We start from the raw sequence: 6,091 nt of genomic DNA, 5'->3' as shown, positions 1-6,091 counted from the left end.
ATTTTCCCCATGGAGATGTAATTATATTTCCGCGTTTATCACGAAATCGTATGGGAAGGCTACTTCAGCTCTGTTCATCATAACGGGTAAAAGATGTTGATTTTGATGGCAGTTCATTATGGGCTGCTAAAGATGATGAAAAAACCATGAAGAAAGAAACACTCTACACTGATAATGAAATCAAAATGAAAGTTCTTTTCTGCCTGAAAGGGAGACTGAATTTAACCAACGCTAACAGAAAAGTCTATTAAGTTTTTTTTTTTTTTATCACATACGCATGATTTGATGCTTCAAATTTCTTCTTATTCCAGTTTCTCCTTCAAAACAATAAAAAGCTGCACTGTTCTTCTATATTCTAGAGCGACAGTAACACGGCTGAATAGGTAAATGTTTAATGCTTTACATTCGATGATTGCGAAGCATGAGCGATATTGAAATGAATCCTCTTCAGTTGTTGACGTCCTGCTTTTCTCAGTTTGGTTAACTGCCCCTGTCTTTTATATATAATAATATTTACTATTCTTCATTTTCATACTTGGCATTTCGGTGTTCTTTTTACATTTATTACTTTTCATATTTCCTTCGCACTTATTTTTAAATTGCTTATAGAATAATGGTTCCACAATCTTTTCTCAAGTTTCTCTTCGTAGAATTCGTTATCATTATGTTCCAAAACTTTTGCTGACTTGATCTGTCCTGGCATTCATCTCTTTTCGCCACACTAATAACATTTCCCTCTCTCTCTCTCTTATAGAATACGAGGAGTCTCCTATACGAGCTTTAGAGCCCACTGAAGCAATCTTGCGGTAATAACTGAGGTAAGACGGTAGGTGTTTACAGCATTTCTTTGCAAGTCAAATTTTAAGCATCTTCCGCGGAATTCTTGGTTATACCTTTTGTTCATATTAAATCAGCTGAACAGAGGTTGGATACTTTTTCTTATTTCAGCGATGTCCAGACTCACGTCTGTGGCACTGAACCACACATTTCTAGATCCCAACTTTGTAGAAAGGAATTCAGTCTATTTCCAAAGTGAAGGAAAATAATTATTCAGTATAGGTTCGTTGAGTTGAATTAAACTACCAGCAGCATTTTTACGGAGATAACCTATTTTGTTTTTTCAGTGGAGTTACACGTGTTTTTATTGTCTTGTTATTTAATCTGCAGTATACGTAAAGGTGTCTCTGTGTTCATGGAACTATACGACCTTTCTTTGTCTGCTCGAGACGATCCACTCCCATAAAAAAAAAAAAGAAGGAACAGGAAAAACTACACAAATTAAGAACTGTCATCTTTAGTTAGACCATGCGTGTTTCCGTTGTTCATACCCCTTCAAGGTCAAGCCCGAACTTTATTCCTTCCTTTATTTTTTATTTTCATCGAGCTTGAGTCAGTAAGAGGTATCTAGGTACACGTCCCTATGAACTTAGGCTCATGATAAAATATGGTCTTATCGTGGGAAACATCGAATCTGATATATGGCAACAACCAAACGACCAAATTTTGCGGGAGGGGCCATAAAGTAATTTATAGTATGGGCAAGGAATTATGACAAGGATCTGGAAGCTAAACTAAACGGAATAATGAAGACCCTCTCTTACTATTTTTCGTGAGCTTTGATGTCATCCCCATCTCTTTATCATCCATCTTTACCAATCGTAACAGCCATCAGGTGCAATTCAACTTTAACTGTGATTAGTCGTTCACTGAGACAGGCTCCCTGTCCAGTGTTGGAAGGAATCCTTTTCCCATATACTACAATAATAAATCGATCCTGATATGATTCACACACGCATATCAAGGATGGGTCGTGCTTCATATGATTCATGCATTGAGACTGTGTGGTAATTCGTAAGCCGTTGTTTAAATAATCGAAGACAGGCAATTATCGAGACCTATGATGCTTATGTGGGATAAGGGTGACATTTAGACTTGGAAGTGACATTCTCGCTGACTATTTGTGTAGATTTTATGTATTGTTTTCATGTCTAGAAATTGTTATTTGTAATTCTCTTCCACTTTCTCAGTATGCACTTTTAGTTTTCTAAGAGTACATATATACACACATTTAAATATATATATATATATATATATATATATATATATATATATATATATATATATATATATATATATATATTCACAATTATAGTAGGTGAGGGCCTAACAAACTTACCACAGGGATATTAACGATCTGACTGTTCACCTATAATTGCAAAACAAAAGAGAAGGAATAAGGCTGAAGGCCTTACTTTAGAGGGATTTTGGAGATAAACTCTTAGGAATACTAAATTACATGTATAGACAAATAAAAAAAATCAGAAGGTAAGGAGAATAAGGCAGGCCACTATGGGTCCTGCTGCAGCACATAAAATGAATAAGAGACGTTAAATGGGTGCCGGGAAATACACTTCAATGGCACTCTTCATAAGGTTGTAATGGGAAATTTTCTCGGTACACCTAACAAGTACACAGTCGTGGCAGATGGACTCACAGCGGCAGCACCCCTTTCCGCCACTAGAGAAAAGCATTCGATCACTGGGACAATTCACAGTAATAATGAGGATAAAAGGCTAGTGCTGTGGGCGACAGAAATCCTCTTTTCATGAAACATTGCTGAATAAACTTACTACATGAGTTTGTCATATAACAGGTCAGGTCTATGCGAGAATTGCACTTTGAAAAGGAAAGGTTTTCAGGGGAAGAAAGTTACGTGACTGGATAACCTCAAATTCCCTTTACTGTACCTTTAATTTTGAAGAGATGGCTCTTGCAGTTGTACCAATGGAGGGAGGGCGGCGCGGGGTTGGGGGGTGGAAGGGGGGAATGGCACTGGAATTAAGATATTAGAACTGGGCATATAGCCACAGAGGGAAGCTCTGAAGGAGCAGGAGTCAGGAGGTGTGACTCGTTCAAGTGTCCCTCTCGAGTCTCTCGAATGTCTGTGATGCAGGGGTAGTTAATAACTCCGAGGATTACCGGCTTTTGATTTTCTCTTTCTCTCTGGGAGAGGGCTGTTCATGGAAAAGCGGTTAGAAGCGACCGCTGTCCGGTGTTTGTCTGTTAGATGCGACCGACTTTCTCCTTTTTGGCGAGGGTTTGCTAGTAATCTTTGCTTCGAGCTATGCATAAGGTGTGGCCACCCTTAATCAGCGCAGGGGGCGATTCAGATGGCTAAGCACCTTCTCCAAATTCAGCAGTGAATCTGGAATAAGAAGCTTATTGCAGTCACAAGAGAGGACAAAAAAGCAATCCAAGGATATCAGAAAGAGAGTGGCAGGGCAATTTTCCCATGACCTACTGTCAGACGTGTCAGCAAATGAATTTTGTTAACCGAAGGTTATAAATTTATTTATTGTGAGATTTCATATTGTTCTTGAAAGGCGAATTGCTTTGAGGGTGTTAACTCCCGTAGAAAAAAATATATATATGTATGTATATATACATCTGTATATATATACATACAGTATATATATATATATATATATATATATATATATATATATATATATATATATATATATATATATATATATATATATATATATATCCGGATTATATGAATCATATTTATTCATCATACACAGGAAATATACGTCCATGGTCAAGGGACTCACAGAGGATGCAATTCCGAATCCGCAAGTGATTGCTGGTCGATGTTCCAGACGATTTATAACTCTCCCGGGGGGATTTAAGGTATGGCCGTTCATCACGTTGATTTATGTTGCGAAGATCTATATCCGGCCTTTATCGGTTGCCGGTTATACTCGCTGTTTTCGGAGAGAAGCGGGATATCAGAAAACAATCTTTACTTAAACGCTTTTGCGATATTGGCTGTTTTATGAACGAGGAAAAGTCGTGTGAGTCCACAGGAACAAACAAGCCCTTGCATATATTGTAGATAGAATAATAAGTATGTAAATAATCACATAGACCAATAGAATGAAAGACTGATAAGAAAGAAAAGAAAATGAAAGATATTTGATGGTTTTTTAAAGGTTTTTTTCTGCGTATATCTAAACATCTGCTTTTGCTACGAAGGGAAACCAAATATTCTCAAACCTTAGAGAGCAACAACTACAGCGGCATACATTCTCAATTATCAGAATATTAAGTATTAATGTTTTTTGCTGTTCAAATTCCACGGAGAATTTGTAGACTCTTGTGTATTTCATCGGGACATTATAACGTGACCTTATCCCTTAAGTTAAGATATTATGGATACAGATTCCCAAGTGAAGCAATAAATGCATTTCAAATACTGTAATATCTATTTAAGTTTACGTGACAAGATATAATAGCGTGAATCAATAGTGGTATAAAACCACTTGACGAACTATTAACAATGGTTCATTGGTTACTGACCTCTCTTCGGCAGCTTGAGATCGAACCGAGATCGATCCCAGAAAGGGTATACAGTTCGGTGGCATTTCTTGAATGGTCTGTTGGGCTCCGTGCACCCAAGAAGTGGATCATTACCAGATAGTCGGTCAACTTTGGCAGGATACAGCCAGTGTAGTGAAGTTATATATATATATATATATATATATATATATATATATATATATATATATATATATATATATATATATATATATATATATATATATATATATATATACATATACATATACATATATATATATATATATATATATATATATATATATATGTATATGTATATATATATATATATATATATATATATATATATATATATATATATATATACTATATATATGTACATATATATATATATATATATATATATATATATATATATATATTATACATACATACATACATACATACATGTAAGGGAAATTACAAAAAAATTTTGCGATAAAGGTGAATAGAAGAACTTTTAAATTCTTAATCTATAATTTATTTCATAATGTGTACTAGATTTTATTTCATACCGCCGACGAAAACAAACCTAATCTTTCCTAGAATACCGTGTCCCAACCTAACCAGACCTTACCTTCCTATCCTGACTTAGGGCGCCTGGCCTTGACCTGGCCGGAGTGGGGCTACGAATCCCCTGGACTTCCCCCAGAAGTAAGGATAATATCGGAAACATGGACTAAGCTTCCGCTCGCAGATCATTATTTCGGATAATCACGCCAAAACCGGGTTTTGTCATTATATTCATAGTGATCAAGTCTATAAACTTGGTCATATGCAAACGTAGGTAAATACATACATACATTTATATATGTATGTATATATATAATTATATACATATATACACATATATATATTTATATAAAGTATATATATACATATATATATATATATATATATATATATATATATATATATATATATATATATATATATATAAAAGTCTGGGTGTATATGTCCGTATTCATGTCTGTCAGTATACAGTATATGTACTTATGTATACATGTATCGTGAAGGGAGCACACAAACCCGTTCCATACCAAGACTCGAACCTAGATGAGTATAGGATGCTCAGCATTATACCAACCTTAGTATGCAAGTACAATTAGAATAATCTAAATATAACCTGAATGAAATAGTTTTCCCTTGAGATAACGTTGTTGGTATAGAGCTGAACGAAGAGAAATTTTTGTATTTGGATTTCAGTTTTCTGTGGTAAGTGTGTCCATAACCGCTAGGGAATCGACAAGTTATGAGTTAATGTTTGTCTTTAGTTAATTCTTACTTAATCCTAATTTCTTTAATTGAATTATTTTCCATATTAATCAGTTACAGAAACATTACCATCTAGCCTCAACCCAGTTTCTGTTTGCCTTCGAAGGCTGAATCCTTAAAATGACCTAGTTAAACATAATGAAGCCTCGCTATTAAAGCCAGACGCTTTCCTCCCAACGCCATTGACTTGCTCAGGGGATGGCCTCCGGGTTTGCGGCTCATGGTAGAGTGGTTTCTCATTTAATTGAAATTCAACCTCTCCGTTTCTAATTCCTCTTGGCTATAGCGCTGAGCAGCAATTTCTTCATTATTTTCTTTGTTATTGAAGCTTAGGTTTTGTGTGTAATCCTGTTAGGAAGATGAAATTTGGAGATTCCTCTGAGGAAACGGAAAATTTGGATATAAGGAGAAT

The sequence above is a fragment of the Macrobrachium rosenbergii genome, chromosome 43 (assembly GCF_040412425.1).
Source record: "Macrobrachium rosenbergii isolate ZJJX-2024 chromosome 43, ASM4041242v1, whole genome shotgun sequence".
Lineage (NCBI taxonomy): Eukaryota > Metazoa > Arthropoda > Malacostraca > Decapoda > Palaemonidae > Macrobrachium > Macrobrachium rosenbergii.
The sequence above is the reverse complement of the archived record's forward strand: the minus strand, read 5'-3'. Positions refer to the sequence as shown.